The sequence below is a fragment of the Puntigrus tetrazona genome, chromosome 2 (genome assembly GCF_018831695.1).
Source record: "Puntigrus tetrazona isolate hp1 chromosome 2, ASM1883169v1, whole genome shotgun sequence".
In the NCBI taxonomy this organism is placed as follows: Eukaryota; Metazoa; Chordata; class Actinopteri; order Cypriniformes; family Cyprinidae; genus Puntigrus; species Puntigrus tetrazona.
The window spans coordinates 19,943,908-19,966,137 of record NC_056700.1 but is presented as its reverse complement, the minus strand read 5'-3'; the positions used below and the strand labels follow the sequence as shown (position 1 = coordinate 19,966,137).

Here is a 22,230-nt window from a genome sequence, read left to right as displayed (position 1 = left end):
CAGATCATTTTAGTTTGTTTAACAGTTTTTTTCTTTCACATTTAAAATTGGATATGATCCCATTCATTCACCCTTTTTTACAGATACTTCTCTTATTTACCACTTGTTAAGAATTTAACTTACGGAACTTGCCAGAACCTTCCTAAAGCAGGGATTCTTGAGGCCCACCTTATCAAACCACTGGATTCATTTGAGTTACACAGGTAACTCAACCAGGCATCCAAACCCATTATCATTGCACTATTTGCCCTCATTGTCTTGTTTAAAGCAAACTACAGCAGGATTAGAGGTTGCATCCTTGTGCCTTGAGGCCAAGAGTGGGCAAGACTTTACTGCTCAGATCTCAGGTGGAGATCAGAAGAACGAGAAAGAGCTCTTGACTTCCTTTTGTCAGAATGTTTGTGCTTTTTCCAGGAATTCCTTTTCTTTAATGTGCTATAACCTGAAAATCAGAGTTGAGGGACAAAAGGAAGGAGGCGTAAAGAGGCCTGCTGCTTCTGACGGGTCTCTGGGGTCATTTTCACCTCTTTGTGCTGTGTTGTTTGGAGCTCACATGCCTGGGCATGCTTTGACTTGCACAGTACTGTTTGTTTTCTTAACTCCATGGGTTCCTGTAGTTCCAAATGCCTCAGTACCTCTGAATCTGAGTGTGAAGAGTCAGTCTATGCTTTTCTACTCATGTAGGAGGCACTTACCCCTGTGGGTCCTGTAGATCTTTTCAGTGTTTTTCTGTGGAGTACACAGTTCACATTTGAATTGATATTCCATTCTGCATGTGCTCCCGTATGAAACGGCAAAATATAGAATGGGATTTGAATTTATTCATAGGTATTTATTTGGGACATAGACATTAGAAAGGATTTAAATAACTGAACTTACACTTTAATTATTAAACTACAATTGCCAGTAGGTGATGACAAATCACAAATTTTATCACTAAATCGTTCATTCAACTGATTATGTTAATAATGACTGGGTCTTTATGAATTTGTAGTCTAGATTTATTTAAAAGGCATGAATGATCAAATTTTTTCATTATCACATGTAGTAGGATATAGTTTCAGAAAAATATAGTAAAAATATATATATATATATATATTGTTTTCAAATGCAATAACTACAAACTTGTATAGAAACAAATATTTGACCTAAAATGATGCTTTGCAACGGAGGCTCGGCAGTGAGGTGTGACAGTAGCTGTTTCGTGTCAGGATTGCTGTTTGCTGGTGTGTGTGTGTGTGTGTTTTCCCAGTTATGTAACTTTTTATATATATTGTTCTTTAATTCATCTTTCCTACTGATACTTTAATGTGAGAGTGTCTCCACTTGCATATGACCTCAACAGCGAGAGAACTGTGCTCAAAACACTGCGGACATGTGCAGTCAGTGGCCTAGATGATGAGCGGGAAAACATAGAACGATAGAAGTGATAATGCACTGATTAAAGAATCACAAGTTTAACACAACAGCATGGGACACAGACAGGGGCTAAACTGGTGGACTCCCGAAATAACATAACAAGTGGGTATACAGAGGGTACAAGCAAATATCTATTCTTAGAAGGTCTATTCTTATTCTTAGCGAAAAATAAGCGCACGACGCATACCTGCGTATGGCCCCGACCACACCACTGGTGCACAGTCTCGAGCCCTTCTCGAGAGAATATCGTGTCAGCACAAGAGCTGTGACGTGAAAGGCAACGGACTAGGGAAAAAGTCCATTGCGTGCACTCCAGGGCAACATCAGGCATTGACAAAACATCTATTGTTACATAATACAATAATTGCGATTTATATGTTGTTTGCAAAAAATGTCGTTTCGTCAGAATGCACGCCTATTATACGCTGATTGAAACTATCATGCGGACTGGTAATGGGCTATCACACACCGAGTGCTTCAGTCATTGTAACCTCTACTGTCGGCCCGGCCGTCCTCTCCTCTGCTGTAATTGCATTTCTAACTGACTGCTTTTAGCTCGGAGGATCCTGCTCGTTTTTCCTCCTTCATCTTGGGTTCCGTAACAGCTCTGTACAATTAGTCCGGGCCAGCGTTTAGCAAGGAGCTACGGCTCGGCTGAACCGCGAGTCCATGTAATTGCATTTGGCAGGAGGGGCAACCCGACTGGCTTGATTTCACACCTTGCAGACGCAAGTCCATTTACATGCAAACAGCTTCAAATTACAGCTGTGGGGAACAGGCAGGGGACCGTTCGCCCACCCCGGGCCTCTCGCGCGCTGGTTTAGCAAACGGAGTGTGATTGAATGATGGAAATCAGCGTAATTATTACCCAGCCGCACTCCCACATTAATGACAGGGTAGAGCCAAAGATACGGTAATGGTTCGCATGTCATAAAAGAACTCTGATATTATTGCCACATTCGCTCGTTCGCTCAGATATCGCCAGGTAACGCGTTAGTGCGCTCAGCGGAACCAGGAAACAGCCATGTGGAAAATGTTGCTTAGTGACATCTGAGATCTCCTGCTTTGAGTTTTTAGCAAGATTCACAACAGGTGTGAAACATTATAACACTTTACTGCGAACAGATTGGGATAATGTACTCAAATTAAGTGTGTTATTAGATTTATAAACATTTACAAACTTAACGCATGTTATTGTGATGGTGGCAGTAACATAATCTTCACCGAACGTAATGTAACGTAACCATTCAACGCTAAAGTCTGCATGAGAAGTACAAACCTATGCATTTTGCTTTTTCTGTTAATGTAATACTTTATTGGTTTGAGAACGTAGTCCACAAAAGCCAGTGTTTCATTCTGGAGTGTTAGTTACAGTCGGTGCCATATTTTTAATAGTTCTCTCTTTCTCTTAGTCAAAGTCAATACATTTTTATTGGCATGACTGTAAAGGATTTCAACAGGAAAATCATTCAAGTTCTTACTTGCCGTGGATGTGTAAAGCAGGTTGAAGTAAACAAAGCAAAACTTTCTAAACACTATAAATATGTATTTTGTTTCTCGTCACTCCTCAACGTGTCAACATTCAGAACAGGACAGGAAAAATGCAGGCATAAAATAAAAATGAATTACAGTGGCATATATACGACACTTGCTATAAACAAAATGCTCTGGAACATAAGTCACAGAATGTTTTAGATAGTAAAAAAAATGTATTATAATATGTATGTAAATGACTTTTCATTTAATAATTTATATATATATATATATATATATATATATATATATATATTAATATATTAATATATGTGTTGTAAAAATATATATGATATAAAAACTAAGAATATAAATATATAAATGTATATACATGTACATTTGCACATTATAAATATGTATACATTGCGCTGTATCAACCTATTTTTGAAATAAAGCTAATTACTAACTATGAGGTGCTGCTGTCATCTGTTCTTTTCATTTTAACTGTAAACAGACAAGCAAAAATGTATATATGTCAGGTCAGGTCAGGCCTCGGTTTGTAAATGTGACCATATAAACGCACAGCACATTCTATTTTACAAAGCACCCCTCCGGCTCACGGAATTAGCATGCTACATAGATGGCAGATACATACTGTAGCGAGCTGCTATGGGAGCTGTGTGACCTTTCCCAAAATAATTTTAATTTTCTTTTTCTTTTTTCCCTCTCGCTTTCTCACTCACTACGCACTTCAAAAGGAGTGAGAAGGTCACAGCCCAGCGGTAGCTGTTGTTAATATATCAGCCCCTGTGTTTTGACTGTAATTATGCAGTAAACTCCTAGAGGTCTGGCTGAAGCATGTGTATACGGGGCTCTGAGCCAAACACAGAGGGGGAATGGAGATATTTTCTTTCTTTTGGAGTCTGTTTTGGAGCTATTATAGCTTTGAGGCTTTACTTATTGGGGTTCTGTTCTCTTTTGTGTGAAATTTAGTGCCACCCACATTAAGACGAGCCGTTTAGAGTTTTGTAATAGCAGTTTTCTCGGTTTTCTGTGCAGATGACCTGCAACTGTTTTTGAGATTTATTGATGGATCTGGAGGATGAAGTATTGACCTGGTTTGGAAAGGAAACTCTGTTCTCTGGTGTTTATGAGAATACAGTCCGTCTTTGTATGCTGCAAAATAACAACAAAGGAATAACACAAAGCTGACCCTGAGGTCCGTTGCCCGCATGTTGAAGGCATAATACAGTTTCCAGTTCATGGACTGAGATTGGCATCACAGTGACCCAGTCTGTATCCCACACCAGTGACTGTGCATTTTTATTAGGGATTCTTTTGATATGCTTAGAGCAACTCATACACCTACACGGATTCCACAAGAAGCTTTCTAGAGAATTCAAATTGCTGTCTTTCTCAAGGTTCTACAGTATATGGTCCTTGCTCCAGGAGTGGTCAATTATTAAAAATTGTGCTTAATTTGTTAACCTCAGCTACTTTACACTTTTCATATTTAAAGAGATACTCTTTTACACACCCTTGTGCCTTTTCGGACATGTGTAGTTTGGGTCACATTTACCACTTGCTCGTGACAAACAGGAAGCTGATTGATCGGAACGTGGCCTTTTTGCTATACCAATGGCAATAACCCTTTTTTGTCCGTGTTATTTTGCAAATGTAACTGCAACTTATTACTTTTTCAGAACAGTGTTTTTAAAACAGTTCAGTGGAAGCTAATGGGATCAAAAACAACATGGAACCCTGCTGACTTTCATATAGATTAAAAAAGAAAGTCTTACCTTGCAAATAGGTGTCAAACTGTGTATTTAAATGTTTTTTTTTTTTGTTCTAGGTTGCTAAATTGCAATATTTCACATGGAGTTCCTCAGGGGAATGTACTAGGTCCATTATTATTTTTTATTATACATTAATGATTCAAAAAAAGCTTTTTCTCATTAGCATTTATTATACGCAGACAATGATTTTAAATGTTTAAAATGAGTTGAGATATTGTGGTCTCTGCACATTAAATTGAAGCAGTAGAAAATCTATAAATGAGTTCTGCAGACTTTCCCTCGAAATGTTAAAAATGTGTTCAGATTCCATTTAGACCTACTCTTAGCATCAGGTGTTGCTCTCGTCTTTGAGCGTATATATGTGTGCTGTATTGGAGGGGTGACGGGCATCTTCCTGTCCTGCTGCCTGTCATGAGAGAGGGCAGACAGCTGTGCTCTGCTGAGCTCAGAGAGTCGTGTATGAGAATTCACGCGCTGACAGAGACAGATGACAGCTGAAAGGAAGCAGCCTGCTGGAAGAACACCTCCATATCTCACACCGCCTCACCTAGACCACCCCTTTAGAGAACCCTCAGCCATCACTCTCTCTTACTTACTCACTCTCTCTTTCACTCTTTTAGTCTCACAATTCAAACTACTGCATTGGCATTACTGTTTTGGAAGCATTTATTGCCCTATAAAATACTGAAACAAAGAATGGGAGAAGATGGGTTGTACCAGTTATGCTAAATAGCAGAGTAAAGGCAAAATACAATATAAAATTAACTGTATATTAACTGTATAAACATGAATTTGCTGGTTTTGTTGAATTATTTTAATATTGTTACTGTTTTTTTTCTTTGTGACAGTTTTCATAGAAAAGCAAGCTGCTAATGGTTTTAATATTTACTTTATTCGATTCTGATTTGATTTGATTCAGTCCTGTTTCTGTGATTTTTGTGTATCAAAATGGTATAATTTAGATAAATAAATATATATTTATGATCATTGTCGAGCAATATTTAAAAACCTAGTATACTTTCATTGAAAACCATTTATTAAAACATTTTCAATTCACCCATAAAGATTTTTTGATTTAATTATTTTTTGCTTTGGAGCACATGTACTCCATAGCACAGCATCAAGCTATACTATTTTATATTGTATTTAGTATATTACATTATTTTGCAGTCATTTGCAGGTTGGCTACATAATATAACAATAGCATAAATGTAGTAAGAAGAAATCATCATAAAAAAAAGAATACAATAAAACAAGCAAGTTGTAGATTAAATGCAATGAAACATTAAAAATAATATTGCAAGTACAATAGATTTTCTCTTTCTCTCATCCCCTCTCATCCTACGCATTCATCTTCCATCTGGCAGAAGTTTTGCATTTTATCTAATTTTCTATTGTTCGTTCATTACCTTTTCATTGCAGTGCATACATGATTCATACTCCTCTTCCGCTCGTCGTCTTTCATAGCCAGGCCTCATTGTTGCTCTGTGCTTGAAGTCGTTTTAAGCCACATGGCACAATTTAACTGTCTGTCTTTTTTTTTCTCTCCTTTCCTTTATGTTCCTCCGTCCTGCCCACCGTGGCCTTGACCCTCCTCTGACTCACAGGTAAGTTTCTCTCCATCCATGTTTCATTAAATGTCTCTGTCGTCTGAAGTCTGAATTTCATGTCCTTGTCTCTGTCTGAGCTCAACGGATTCCACCCACACAAACAAGAACATCTTTCAGGAACTTTTAAAAGTGGCCGAAAACTTATATTAGTGGAAGGACCATCAAAGTAGATCTTGTGAGAGCGTCTGGTCCGTTTTTGTCAATACCATATGGGCATTTTCTGACCTACTTTCTAGTATGTCTGAATTATGAAGGACTGTCATTTATGGATTTGGCATGGGAAATATGTGCTGAAAGAGGGATGGGGATTTTGGAAATAATGTAATGGTATGTGCTTTTATCAGCTTGAAGAGTTTCACTTTGTGCTTTGGGTTGGGATTACACTGAGGTTTAGCTGGACCGCCGTGACAATGCGAGGTCAGGGACAGCGGCCGGTTTGAATGCTGCTTTATTAATCTGTACATTAAGGGGAAAGTTATAAGTCTGAAGAACAGCAAATGAAAAGTTACGAATGAAGGTTATGTAAGTGGAATTGTGTAATTAAATGTTTCTGAGAGACCCCGCAGCAAATATCCATGAGTTTGCTGAGCTTTAGCGCCGACAATATAGCCAAATAAATATCATTACTTTTTATCCACATAAAATAATTTTTATCAATATTTTTTGCCTTTTCGCACTCATTTAATTACATAAAGCGCAATATGACACTACAGTATATTAAAAGGGTGTTCAATTCAATTAAAGTAAATGTGTTCTAATCAAACAGCAGTTGTTGGTTCATGCAGTATTAAAAAAAAAGTAAGACTTGTAAGACTTTTCTTTTAACATTTTTAAAGAAGCTTCTTATGCTCACTAAGGATGCATATTTTTTTGTTTTAAATGTAATGACATTTCTGCATCTTTCAGTGCCACATGATATAAAAAAAAAAAAAAATATCTTTGTGCTGCTTGATATGTGTGTGGAAACATCTCATGACACTTTTTTAGGATTCTTTACAGAAAGGTCAATCAAACACTATATGTTTGAAATATTAATATTTTAATACATTATAAATACTCACACTGAAATCTAATGCATTCTTGCCGAATAAGAGCATTTCTTTTCTAAAGAAGAATTTTTCTGATCCTAATCTTCAGTGATTGTGCATGTTTATACAGTGAATGATGTATGTATGTACATATATATATATATATATATATATATATATATATATGTATATATATGTAATATGTATGTATGTATATGTGTGTGTGTGTGTGTGTGTATATATATATATATATATATATACTTTTTTTTTTTTCATTTGCATTTTAAGTATCAAAAATGACAAGTGGGAGCTTCTGTGAACCATTTTTAAATAGCTGTGCAAATGAATCATTAAGTAAGTGCTTTTAAACCAATTTATGTTTTGCTGTATGTTGTAAGCATTCTGCATTTATATAGCAACCAGCTCTATTTAACTAGAACCTGAAAGCATGACAGACATTCAGGACTTTTTTGCTGCATCTCTGAGGGCTCTGCATTTCAGTTTTTTCTTGAATTCTTATTTCAGTGTTCATTTAGTCCTTTCCTATCTCTGTATATTAAAGGTGTGCAGTAGTAGTTTTGTAGAGAGCATGAAAAAGGGAATAGGGTCATGACAACACCCTCAGCAGTGTCTTATTTCATAGGTGAATCTGATAAGTTTCACAGGATGCTAGAGAGCAGAGAGGATGAGAACAAGGAGGAAAGGGAACAAACTGCACAAAAGACTGTTTATCACGGGATAGACAAAGCTGTTAAAAAAACTACAAAACTAAAAACTACAGATTACTATTCATGAGCTTCTTCCTGATTGGCCTGTTCTTGCCTAATCAGCATAAAACAGCCTAAAATTAAAAATATAATCGCAAAACGATGCCACTGTCAGACGAAAAACCGCGACAGCTGTGGTTAAACATGATAAAACAAGCAGACCGGACGGAAACTATTATCAAAAATGCTTGATTTTGCACAATTTTTATCAGAAAAAGTTCAATAAAGTATTGTCTTTTGTTGTTAGGGTCGTGTTCAAAGTTTTAACGCTGGATTTGGTTTCTTCTGGTTAACATTAATGTCATGGATAATGGTTGCGTGAGCAGACGCCACTTTTTTTTACGGAATTCACAACAGCTTGTGAAAATCACCGCTACTTTTAGGCCGGGCTGTGTGCACTTTACTGTGGATTGACCGTTTTGAAACTCATATGATAGTTACATAGACCCTAGACCCTTACTTATCATGAAAATAGCCATGAAATTTCATATTTGACAATGCGGGACCTTTAGTACAATCAGTATCAGTATGTAACCCATTTCAATCTGGCCAATCCTGGAATAGGTGACAACCTCAAATAGTGCTATTATTTTGGGGAAAAAATAGCTTTAGCTATGAAAAAATACATAGATCATGACAATTTCAGGTCATTTTCCACCGATTTTCTTGCACTCTCTTTTTATATAGGTTTTATCCAATTTTTGGCGCTTGTACCTAACTGAGGGTTTTTTGGCTCTCACATAGCAAAAAGGCAAGCTTTACAGGGTTGTTCCCGCTCTAGATTCTGCCTGCCCTCTTATCGAAAATGATTTGTGTCCTTGTGGGAACCTTTTTGTGATCCAACCATCTCCCAGTGCTGTTCTGCTGCTATTTTGAAACTCACCTGATGTCTTTGTGTGTGTGTGTGTGTGTGTGTGTGTGTGTGTGTGTGTGTGTGTGTGTGTGTATGTGTGTGTAGTTTGATTGTTTAATTGCTAAATTTATGTAAACAGCTATTTTAGATACTGAAAATGAGAAATGTTAGACCATAGCCATGTAAACGTTTTTGTACAGATGTTTTCCCTACATTTAAACAAAATTGTGAATTAAAAACACTTCTAATAATAATTTGTAATAAATTTATACATTAATATATAATATATGCAAGGAATAATCAATGGCTAGTCGCGCATTAAAGGGTTTTAAATGCATGACGTGGACACAAAGAACCGCTCTAACGCTTTTTATTCCATAGTCATTTGCCAAATTATGGACAAGTTAAAACTAAAACTTAAAAGTTATGGTTATTTTCATCAGTTACGCTCATTACCGCTAACATTCTGGCCACTGTCTATCAGACACAGAGATGAAATAATGCGTGTAAGATCACATTTATTCGAATCAATTGTACAGTTTATTTAAATTCATTTCTGTGTGTCTCTCTACAAGCAATCACTTACTTGAAAATTAGTTACTTGAAAAATAGCAAGTTTACTAGTATCTAGTATCTCTAGGCTATTTTATTAATAACAGTCATGGGGCATCGTTGACAAGTTTGTTTGTGTGTATGCAGGCCAATCTCTCTCTTTCTCTTCTCTTTGTGTGTGTGTGGGTTTGTGTGCATTACTTAAAGTAGCGCATTAATAAGGAACGGTGAGTAAACTGACTTGGAACTTCCTGTGCATTAAATGGTTTTACTGCATACCAGCCAGCCACCAGAATCAGATTTAGACAGACATTTAGACAGATATATATGATTATATATATATATATATATATATATATATATATATATATATATATATATATATATATATTATAATTTAATATTTTTGTATTAAATTACAAATACACACATGAAACAAATAAACAATTAAATAAATAACATTTTTCATTTTCAAATGTTTTTTTTTTCTCGTCCATTACTGTTCATCATGGGACATCTGTTGAAATTGTGTACCAAAGCTCTGTAACCATTTATTCTCATGAACTGATGAAACCATTTAAAACCATTTACTGTTAAGTCAAATTACAAACTGTGTCCTACAATACAGCTTAGTTAAGAGTGATCCCGCTTACGCCGCTCATCCCTTCTGCGCCATTAATGGACTGCAGACTGATATTGTGTGAGTGTGTGTTTGTTCAGTAATGATGTCTTGAGTGTAATCTCTCCCTTGGGTGGCACTTTGTGCTCAGTAGGGGTGAACTAGTCAAACAAGGGAATCCCACTGATGTTGGTTTAACTGTCAACCATCTCCTCCCTTCACCACGTGTCCCACTGCTTTCTTATTCCCACCCTGAGGCTGCCGGAAACGCGATGGAGACGCTGTTGATTCTCCAGAGTGATTCCCTCTCAGCGTGAGTTAATTGCTGCAGTCCGTATATTCCCAGACGCTCTTGGTTTCTCATTGTTGTGGTAGTGCAGGTAGTCAGTCTCAGGATGTGTCCACATCCCTCCGGTGCCTCTGCCAATACTCTTTTCTTTATTTGTTCTCTTACTGGTGGTCTACAGTTTACTGTGACTTGCTGGAAAGAATGATTAAATAAGTCATCTAACCTGCATTCTTAATTTTAAATGAATTGGCCACACCCATGGGAAGGTCTGTTTGTATAAGATTGATGTGTTTGTCTATCATCATCAGCCTTCATACTATTCAGTTCTTTTCAAACTATGTATTGTTCTGTCTGTCTGTCTCTGTGTATTGTTCTGTATGCCTGTTTATCGATCTGTGTTTGTAAAACTGTCTCTCTGTCTGTTATTATACTGTTCTCCTGTCATTGTTTCTATTTGTCTATCTATCTGTTCTATAATATCCTATTCTTTTTGTTTTTTCTGTCTATCTTCTGTTTGTCTGTTGTTTGTCCATATGTCTTTATGTCTGTCTATCATTTTATTGTTAAGTCATCTATCTATCTATCTATCTATCTATCTATCTATCTATCTATCTATCTATCTATCTATCTATCTATCTATCTATTCTATAATTCTATTGTGTGTATCATCATTTTCTCTCTTTATTTTTTTGTCTGGTTATCTGTCTATTATTCTTTCCATCTTTTATCTGTCTACTGTATATATCTGTCCATCTGACATTCTGTCTATCATGCTTTAATTCTGTTTAGCCGCCTGTTTGTCATCTGTCTATATATTTGTCTGTCATTCTGTCTGTCTATCTCTCCCTCATTCTGCCTGTTGTTACATCTCGTCTTCCAACAATGTCTATCGCTCATTCTGTCATGCGGGTACATCTCGTTGTAATTCTACTAACGGTTATATAACAAACCAGCGCTGTGCATGTGGATGGCAGTGCACATAAACTAACCCTAAAGACATTCTTGACCTTGGCAAACCCATGTACTTACATCACTTTTCTCCTCACACTCATTGTCTCTTCCTGTCTCCCCTCAGGAGGAGCTCAACTCTCACTGCGGTGACAATGTCATTTCATAATAAATTCATGCAGACTCCATCAGAAGAGCATTTTATGTGAAAAGCGGAGGTTTCTGAGTTTAGGAGAGTTTTAAGTGTTGAAACAAAGCCGATTCTTGTTATTGTGTTTGTAGAAAACATCATAAGACAGATTTATATGCTAGTTGCATGAGGCTAAAGCTCAAGAGGAAACCCTTCAGCAGAGCTGCATCTAAAGAGACATTTTGCATGAGAACGACCGAACAACTACCTGTATTTGCAACGATAATTCTCTCAGGTATATACACCCGCTTGTTTGATCTTGCTTCCACTCTGAGATCCTTAGGGAAACTATTTAGTGTTTGTACAGCTTGTGTACTTTGATGAAAACATGGATTTGGATTAGTTTGATGAGCAACATTCACGGCAGGAAGGGAAAATGGCAAGATTAGTCCACTGAAGTGTTTGATGTTTTGGCATTGAATACTCAAAGTAAAGGAAACGCGTATCTGGTGGGTTGATACATCATTGCATTTCAGTGCATACGTGATCTGGAGAGAGGCATATTGTGTTCGTTAGATCTCGCGTGTATTTAGTGCTGTGTGAAAAAGAGCAAGTCGGTTACAGCAACAGCTGGTGTGCAAACAGATGAATGTTTAATTGAGATCCAGTAGAGAGGTAAGGAGAGATCGCCAACATCTACCCTACCCAAAAGGAGCAACACCCAGCCAGGAGCTGAACAGCTGTGGAGCTCATTACTGTATGTGTGTGTGCGTTTGTGTTCATTCCAATTTGCAACTAGCTGAAAGCACTTTTTTGTTTTTTAGTTTTTAATATGTGTGTGAACAGGTGTTAGCAGTATCGTCACTCGCCTTTACCAAAGAATTTCTGCTTTGTTGAATAACTGCTCTACTAGCTTCAAACAGCACAACCATTGGCTGTTCATGGATCGTCTGATGCAAGTAGTACACTAGATAGATAGATAGATAGATACAGACACAATTATAGAATGACAGACAGAATGGCAGATGGACAGATAGATAAATAAACAAACAGATAAACAGATGGACTGAATGAGAAACTGAACAATAAAATGATAGACAGATATACAAACAATGGACAAACAGACAGATTGATTGGATGGCTGGATGGATGGAGGGATTGTCAGAAAGACGGAAGGATAGGTAAATAGAAAAGCTTGACAGATAGGTGGATGGATAGATCAGTTTTTTTCATGAATGTTCTGCTGTAAGATCGTCAGCTCTTGGATTCACTTGCCCTGTTAATTAAAAATATGAACTGCGAGTGGCTGAATTGCATCAGATGTAAACACAGACCAGAGCTTTCGCCATCATCATGGCTAAACGTGGCTTGGCAGATCTGGTACAATCTTGTGTTTGTTAGACCACTTTTGTGATGAGACCAAAGCACTCAGCACTTCCTCAGGCAAGATGTACAGAATTTAATGGGAGAGAGGCAGCATTGATTGACAGTTTGAGGTGAATGCACGCGCATTCACATACTGTACCACTCACGCAACTAACACAAACTGCTCATGTATATTTTTACTTACTACTACTGAATTTACATTAGGCATGCAGTACGAGGATGGAAGTGGATTTTATTTTATTGCAATCATTCAGACTGACATGGCACGCCTAACAGCATCACAATTGTTGTGCTTCTGTGGAAAGTGTTTTCTTGTATTCCAGTCTGTTCCTCATTCAGTGCTTGCCAAATTCAGTAGATTAAAACCTAAAGGGTTAGTTCACCCTAAAATGAAAGTGCTGTCGCTAATTATTTAACCTCATGTCGTTTCAAAGCCATAGGACCTTCATTCATCTTCAGAACACAAATTAAGACATTTTTAAGAAATCTGAGAGCTTTCTGACCCTCTATAGAAAGCAATAGCACTACCACATTGAAGACCCAGAAAGGTAGTAAAGACATCATTAAAATAGTTGCCAGGTTGAATTGGGCTACTTTACCCACTGTTGCCGCACATTGTTTTTCATGCCCATGACCTCAATATTGTGTTAATTTTACAAATTTTTACAATTTGTGTATTCATTTTACACCCTACAGAACATGCTTTTTTTACCAAAAGAATTTCCCTTAAAATGTGATTGGGCTAGTTTTAAATAGCAATTAGGGGATTTTGAGTGAAAACCTGGTGTCCCCGATGTGGTTCGACCTTAATTTTACAAAGTCACGTGATAGGCTTTTCATGTTCTGAAGATGAACAAAAATCTGGTGGATTTAGAGGGTCAGTAATTAATTACAGAATTAAAATTTCCATTTAAGTCGTATGGACTACCATTATAGCAATTACATGAGGCTTGTCAGCTTGCTGGAAGAAAGCCCATAAGAGAGATTTCTGTGGGTAAACCTTTTTATTATTACTTTTTAAAGCCATTTATGGATGATTCAGGACAGGAAGAAAGACAATGACCGTGTTTCCAAACACAGTGACTTGCCTAAAAAGCATTTTTAAACATTCGTATGTGGTTAAGCTCTTTTTTTTTACACGCTCGTCACCTTTGATCTCTGACCTCTGACCTGATTCAGCAGGTCTCATACACGGAGCTATCATTTAAATGATGGACAGTCTACTCATTATTAGCTTTTTGTGCATTCAGTCGATAGATGTGTCTGCACGCGCAAGCCTGCACATCGCATGCGCGCGCATGTTTAAACAAGTATGACAATGAGGATCATCCCTGAGGCGGCGTCATTAGCTCTGCCGAAGCCCCTCTCTCTCCCATCCATTCAGGTTAGCGTCACTCTTGAAGCTTGTGACAGCTCCCAGGCGCTCATCTCGGAAGGCTAGATCTGCTTGCGTTCGAGGATGCAGCTTGAATAAAAGCATCTTGCCTTTGAGCCTCAGCAGTGTTTTAATAGTTAATGTCCTGGCGGCCTCCACCCTGCCTGAAATATTCAGCGGAATATGAAATAATCATGAACATTGATGGAATGAAACCTGCTAATTTGACTAACCCCGTTTTTTTCGCAGAGCAAACAGTAAGTTCACGATTATGGGTCGAGTGTACAGAACAAATGCAGTATTGATGGGTCTCATCGTAAAAAAGAAAATTGTTCCAATATTAGAGGAAGTGGGAGCTCGAGTCAAACTAGACGTCTTTGAGTTTTTATGAGAGGATCTCCAGACGAATGTATGCTGCTCAAGTAGAATTCTTCTAGTAGAATTTTATATGTAGGACAATAGTCCCATTTGACTTGAGTTACAAAAACCAAACAACACCCAAATGATAGAATATCTGACTGAGATGTAGATGATATAGAAGGCAAAGATGATGTAAAATGGTCTGATTGTTTGCTTTGTTTGTTATTATCTTCATTTATTAAATTTCCATTAGGTGTTGTGTGCTGTGTTTTTTAAATTCACTAAAATGACTTGTTCATAGGAGTCTTTTTTTTAGCAGTTGGCTCACACTGATCATTATTTTGAATCACTAAAGAACCTGTTCATATGAGTCATTTAAAATGTTCTTATGAAATTGGCCAGCTGCAGTTGTGCTGTATGTTTTTGATTCATTAATAAGAACCTGTTCACAAGTAATTTCACTTGATTTTTTATTCTTCTTGCCATTTTTCTTGCCATTTTTTTCTTTTCTTTTCATTTTGTTTTGTTTCTGTTCAATCTCTTTTCATTTGTCATATTATCTTTTATTTTCAGTCCTTCTTTTTTTTTCTCTACTAAATTTTTATTCATAAGGTGCAGGTATTGGTATCTAAAATTAAATTCAGTGTCTTCACAATTGGACTGTCTTCAGTTTGTACAGTATGAAACCATTACCTCTATGAAATATACCTATAAAACTTGAAAACCTCTGAGTGTTTAGTCAGTAGTGTCCATCGCTGTTCCTCAAAAATTCTTCTTTTGTATTATGCAGAGGAAGCATGTCACATTTTTTGAACAACATGAGACTGATTAAATGTTTTAGTTTTGAGTGAACTATCCCTTTAACCCACTTAATCCCTCTCTGCTCCCTCTGTGTCATGCAGAGAAACATCTTCATGCTACATCAGCTATCGGCAGTTGTCCATTACCCTTTATAAGCGTCCAGCGGACGTCTCTGAGCCACAGGCACCGTGCCACCTTCTTCTCATTCCGAATGTGTGTGAGACCATGTGTAGAGAGAGATCTGCTTTGTACTTTTCCTCAAAAAAAAAAGAAGAAGAAAGGATGGGGATGAATGGATGAGAGGGAAGATATGAGGGCTTGCTGACAGCTTAGTGGGGTCAATATCTAGACTGCAGACATCATTGCCCCTCAGAGCCTGTGAGCCTCTCGGCTATCTCACAGGAACAAAGAATCTTCTGCCATTTTGGCTCATGAGATCATTTTACAGACCAGAAACCAAGATGAAGAGAATGATAAGTTGGTGTTAAAGGGAAGCAGGATTTCTAAATAGGCTTGAATTATTTTAATCGGGATTTAAGCAGATTAAACAAGATGCTTGTTTACTGTATCATGTGGTTGCATTTTACTCTTTTTCAATTAATGAATGTTCAGCGTTGATGTATGCAATAGTACAATAAACAACAATGATCAAATTCTGTCCTATTCCCCTTTATTCTTTACAGACTTAATTTGCATCAGATTAAATGTGGCATCCAACATGGCTATAATCCATTACTTCAGTGATTTCAGTTCATCTGCGATTTGATTCTGATTTAGTTTGTTTGAACTATTCATTAAAAGAACTGGTTCATAGGAGTCATTTGTCCAAATTAGTCACATATCATGTTTTTGATTCACTAAAAGAATCGAGTTATAACACTGGTTATGATCCATGTTTCTAATGAACAAAACAGAATTGGCTTATAAGAAAAGGGTTTGGGCCATTAGAAAATGTCAAACTTCACAATTTTGATTGACTAAAAAAGAACTGGTTCATCTAGAATGAATCAATCCAGACCAGAACTGAATCTGCTGAGTGGGCTTTTTCATCACACCCACAATCTCTACCTGAATTGGCCTGCCAATACCTGCATTGGGTGAGATCTATAATCATAAAGTTCACTGTCATGAGGCTCGTTATTCATCTGTAGAGCTGTTAACCTTTAGCCACTGTAGGAACTGAAGATTCATAGCCTTCATAGTGCAAAAACACAGACTTGTGGTGGTAGGCTTGCAAGAATCCTTCTGTGCTACTCGAGAGACTTCCAGCAAGAGAAAGAGAAGAACTGATAAATAAATTAGGAGTTTGATTGTTGAATGAGCTTAGAACGAAACTGTCAAACTCCACAGGAACCTTTTTATAACTTCATGTCTGTGATCAACTTTCTGAATTGCATTAAAAGTTGCTGACTGCGTCGTGTTTTTGTTTTGTCCTTGTATTTATGAACTTTGTTGCTCTCTTTTATGAACTTTCTTCCACCTCCCCTGATAGTTGTTGTTTTCTACTCTTTTCACAGTCAAAAGAGACTCATTGTGACTTCAATTACCTGGAGCTCTGGGTATCTGTCTCAGGTAGACAGAGGCTGAATTGGAAGTGGTGTCAGCTCCTTCATTAAACATTAATCACGGCGGGTCCTTTTCAGCAGAGCTTCTGAAAGGGCAAAACTAATAAACAGTCTGTCTTGGGAAAGACATGAGCACTTATGGGGTCCTCATGGAGACATGATGAGCGTGTGGCAGAGGAGCTGCTGCTTCTCTTCTCTTCTCTTCTCTTCTCTTCTCTTCTCTTCTCTTCTCTTCTCTTCTCTTCTCTTCTCTTCTCTTCTCTTCTCTTCTCTTCTTATATGGTATCATATCATAACGTAGAGTATTGTATCGCATACTATCGAATTGTATCATATAGTATTGTATCGTATATTTTTGTATCGTAGTATCGTATAGTATTGTATTGTATTGCATACTTATTGTATACTATAGTACTATAGTATAATTTTGTATTGTATAGTATCGTATCGTATATTTCCAGTATCATATAGTAACATACTGTATATTTTTATTTATTTTATTTCTTTGCATTTTGTCTTTTCTTTTTCCTGTCTTTCTTCCCATCTGGATTTTTTATTTTTGTTTAGTTTCATCTGTGTTTTTCTTTTTCTTATTGTTATCTTATTTAGCCTTGTCTGTCTTTTTTTTCATTGTCAACTTTTCCTCTTTTTTTCTTTACTTTCCTTCTCATCTGCTCTCACCTTTTTTAATTTCTTACCTTCCTTGTCTCACTTCATCTCCTCTCATCTCAACTTTTCTGATGTCTTTGAATCTTGTCTCTGCTTGTTACTCTTCATATCACCCCCTCATCATCTCTCTTTTCCTCTCATCTCCTTACTTCTCACCTTTTGCCTTGTTGTTCCTTTTCTCTTTAAATCTAAATTTTCTTTCATCTTTCTGTGAAATGATTTTTTTTAAAGCTTAAGTCTTATACAGAGCTTTATTTGTATTGGTCCCAGTTTTGTTATTTAGACATTTTTCTTTGCCTCCATAATTCCATGTGCATATGAGAGTAGGTCACTAGATTACCTCATATCTGGCGTCATGCATGTTATTTCGCAAATTCATGAATTATTCACTCAGGTGACTACATGTGGTTTGCCAGCTGTGTTGAAATACAGACCGGGGTGTGTTGGAGAGCTGTGCCGGTCAGGCTCTCTGGTATTATGGCTCTGTTATTATTGTGATCATGAGATGCTGGCAGATGCATTGAGACAGAAAGGGAAGAAGCCTCCACGGGAGAGGCGTTCCAACCCCGGACAGTCTCCACATGCACATTCCAGCACGGTGTGCTGGAGGTCTCCAGGAGAAAACAGAGTAGATGAATTTCCCAGTTCCAGAAAAGAGTGTCAGACAGATGCATGTTGGGATAGGTCTCACACTTATCATGCCCAGAAATGAGACACACCTGGGCTCTAACTCAGTGTGTGTGAATACATCTTTTGTCTCTGTCAGACAGATGAGTGTGTCATGTGTATGTTAGTGTGCAAAGAACCAGGGAATATCTGCACTTTCTTTCTGTTTCTGTAGGTCGTGCAGCGTCTGTCTGCTTTATGTCCTGCAGCAGGTGCCACAGGAGAGGGCAGAAAGTCACATCCACATAATTGACAGGGACTACAGAATGGCTTCCTGCGGGGTTTAGACTTGAAACGCAAAGCAGATGTTGCTTGGAAGAATTCACAGGACAGTTATTCCAGAATGTATACATTCCGTTGCTGCTCAGCCGGGCTCAGAACATTCCTCCCAAACCCATGTGAACAGGAAATGAAAAAGAGGCAAAGGGGATGATGTGGTACTTCCGAGTGGAAGCTCTCAGGGACTTGGGTTTGGATGTGCGAGGACACTTATAGCACATGCACTTCGCCAAAGACGTCTGTTCAAGCCGTGCATTTTCATATAAAAAAGATCTCATTTTGTAGATGTAATCTTTAGCTAATCTGTTAAAGTGTTCCTGTTGGATCATAGAATGACATTCGACAGATGTTTTCGTGACATTTGTGATTTACTTTAAACACCATGTTTAAAGTCGAACGTAATGCTTTCTAGATGACGTGCTCCTTCACAGATGTGTCGGCTTCGTGCATGTGCTTACTGGCTAGCATGGCTCTTCTCTAATCTCGTACCAAAAGGCATTTTTCTTCTCATGTCAGAAGATAAAACTATTGAAACTTGGCAGCGACTTAAATAAAGACGTTTTTAGTCAACTTTACTTTGAAGTCAATTCCCTTGAGGCGTTTAAACCGTAAATCCAGCCCAGCTCCTCGCGCTCAAAGCTAAAGCGGTTAGCTACCGCAGGAACATTCTATTAACATGTCTCTGAGGGGCTCCAAAGTGTGTATAGCAGTGAGCAATCCCACGAGCTTCTGTTGTCAGGTGTTCTTTGTTGGAGATCACTGAAGTTCCCACTTTTTCTAATTAAGATTCTATTAATGACTTCTTTTTTGCGGTTGTTTTGCTGTTCAATTCAAACCCCAATGTAAATATGAATTTTGAACCGTTACACATCGTTTTGCTGATACCTCATTGTTCTGTTTGTTGAGTGAGGTATGCTTAACGATAAACGTTTGGCAGAGGAGATGCTTCTCTTCTCTTATCTTTAAACAAAATACCATCAGAAGTGCCACACTGGGAGTTCTGGGAAAATGTGACTGAGTTATACAATTATTTGTACTTTTTTTTAACTTCAAAACCATTTAATGGTATTTCATTGGATCTATATTTTTTTTTTCAATCATACAGTAAGGGAAATTGTGGTTAATTAACATCTTTTTACGGTTGCATTTAGTTGGTTATATATAGTCGAATCCATAATTTACTGTTTGAACTACAAAGACTCAACTAGAATGACATGAAGATTTGAGATTTTATTGATGTGAACAGCATCTATCCACCTTCCAAAGCACTTTAACAACCACCTTGTATACCCTAGCAACCACATAGCAACATATTAAACAGCAGGAATACATTAGCATCGCCTAAGCAATCACTCATTTTCCTCAGTAAACGTAAAAATCTTTCTTTCTACTTTCTGTTATTTGCGTTCACTGTTTTAATCTCATCTACATAATAACATGGGAATTGATTAAAAAAGCAAGAACAAAGTGTATTTACTTAGTAATTTTTTTTTTTACATAGGAGTTGATTCCTTCTTTTTTGTTAGAAGCTTAAATTATAGAAACAAGTATTTCTTGTCTTATTTTGCTTTTGTCAAGGCTGAATCCACATAAAGGGATTCTAATGTGTCCATTAAATTCAATGTTTACTCTTCGTCTTATCTATTTTCCTTTCTTTTTGCTCTCATGCTTTTTTGGTCCTTTATGGATTTATTGTGTAACTTTACGGGTCATAAAGTTGCATCATGTGTATTTGAGTTAAGAAAGGAAGAGCCAGTGTCTGGTGTGTTCAACGTGACATTACGTTATCACCGCTGCGCACTGTAATGAGCGCTTCTTTTGTCTAGATGTGACAGACAGTTTAATGATTTCTAAGGGGAGGCGATGGGCAGGCTCGTGCCTTCAGTCTCTGAAACATTACACCTTCCCTTTAGATGTCTCCGCTGCGGCCTTGACAGCCAGATAAGTGCCGGCGGCTGCTTTTAGGCTCTGTCTCAGCCGTTACCACTTGGTACATTAACCTGCTTGTAGGTGGAGAGGTTGGTTGGAATAATGGACTGTAGACTCTTGGTTGATTTTCCCAGTTCACCTCCACCCTTCAGGATGTTCATGTGTTGATGCATGTCCTGTCAAATAAGTCATAGATATCCGAACCAAGATACGAGGGTGGTTCATTTCTCCAAGAACAAAATTTTGAAACGGAGACGAAGGTTACGTATGCTTGTCCTTTTGTAACGTTCTGCCTTAATGAAATCTGTTATGCCGCGAAGAGCTAAAGTGCTTCTTTTTGATGCCTTGGTGCAGTAATTAGGAGCGATGTTAAATGCTGTCTGGGATGGAGAGAGGCGTTCTGTTGCGCTCATACGCCACCGTCCTCCGCTGATTAGAGACCCGCCTGAACAAAAGCTCTTTTGTCTTTTTCGAGGCCGAGCATTTTGGCTCATAGTTGATCTGGGGTTGTTCCTGTGGAATATATCAGTTCACTCTAACTGACTAGGGAGACGCACAAAGCAGGGCAAGAGTAACGTGTCAGTCATGTCAGATGAGAATTCTGGGAGGGGATCTGAAATTGAATGCATCCTATTAAATGCTTGCCAGTGATTGATGGTTTTGTCACATCACATCGCTTTGCAGTGGATCCTAATTATTTTGCTTGCTTGCTCTGTTAAAGGGATAGTTCATCCAAGAATAAAACCCTAAATATATTTACTCATCCTCATTTTCTTTTGCTCTGAAAACAGTGAAAGTGTATTGAGATTATAATGTATATATATATATATATATATATATATATATATATATATATATATATATATATATATATATATATATATATACTGTATATATGTGTGTGTGTGTGTGTGTGTGTGTGTGTGTGTGTGTGTGTGTGTGTGTAAGAACAAGTCTGTGAGGAATATGTGAAAAATAGACATATTCAAGCAAGCAAGAATTTGGTGTCACTGTTGTCAGACTTGTAGAATATACAATACAAGATCTAAGACTTTTGGTCTATAACACCCAAAAATTAGACTGTTCCTTGCAGAAAGCTATTTAATGCCTTCGGATGGCACTTGGAATGCACTGTACAAGTTCTATGGATTCTCTTTATGTCGCTTTTTTCATTTATATGCTTTTCGACAGGCTCTGGTCACAGAGTTTTCTCACTGTATTCAAACAAATCTTGGAGAGTCTTCAAATATCCAAAGAATGCAAAATTAAGTATGGGTTTGGTCATTGTTAAGGGTTACACAATTGTACTTTTTAGTCGGTTGCAATGTTCTTTGTGTTGACAGACAGACTGTGTGTGTGTGTGTGTGTGTGTGGATGTCAGCTGGTGCCCGGCTGTGGATGGACATTTGAGCCCGTCTGTGCCCGTTCTGCCTCCCCTGATCCCGTTTCCTGTGTGAATAACACAAGTGAAAGATATTCTCAATAGGCTGTGTTTCCCACATCAGCACAGGTCCTGTGCAGACACTGATGTATTTGCCTTAAAGTTTCTCTTGACACTTTCACTTGTTTCTCTCTCTGCTATTCTCTTTCTCTCTCCTACATTCTCTTTCATGTGTTAAGTTCTTACTCACCTCAAACTGAGTTTCTGGACTAAATCTGTCTGATTTTTCATTCTTCACATACATAGTATGTACTAAAGTATGTGTGGGACAGCGA

The 22,230-nt window shown here is 37.6% G+C and overlaps 1 pseudogene; it reads left to right on the top strand.

The window, feature by feature from the left end:
- LOC122327279 overlaps positions 1-18,593 on the top strand; it is a 41,920-nt pseudogene extending 23,327 nt beyond the window's left edge.
- Positions 18,594-22,230: the final 3,637 nt, after the last annotated feature.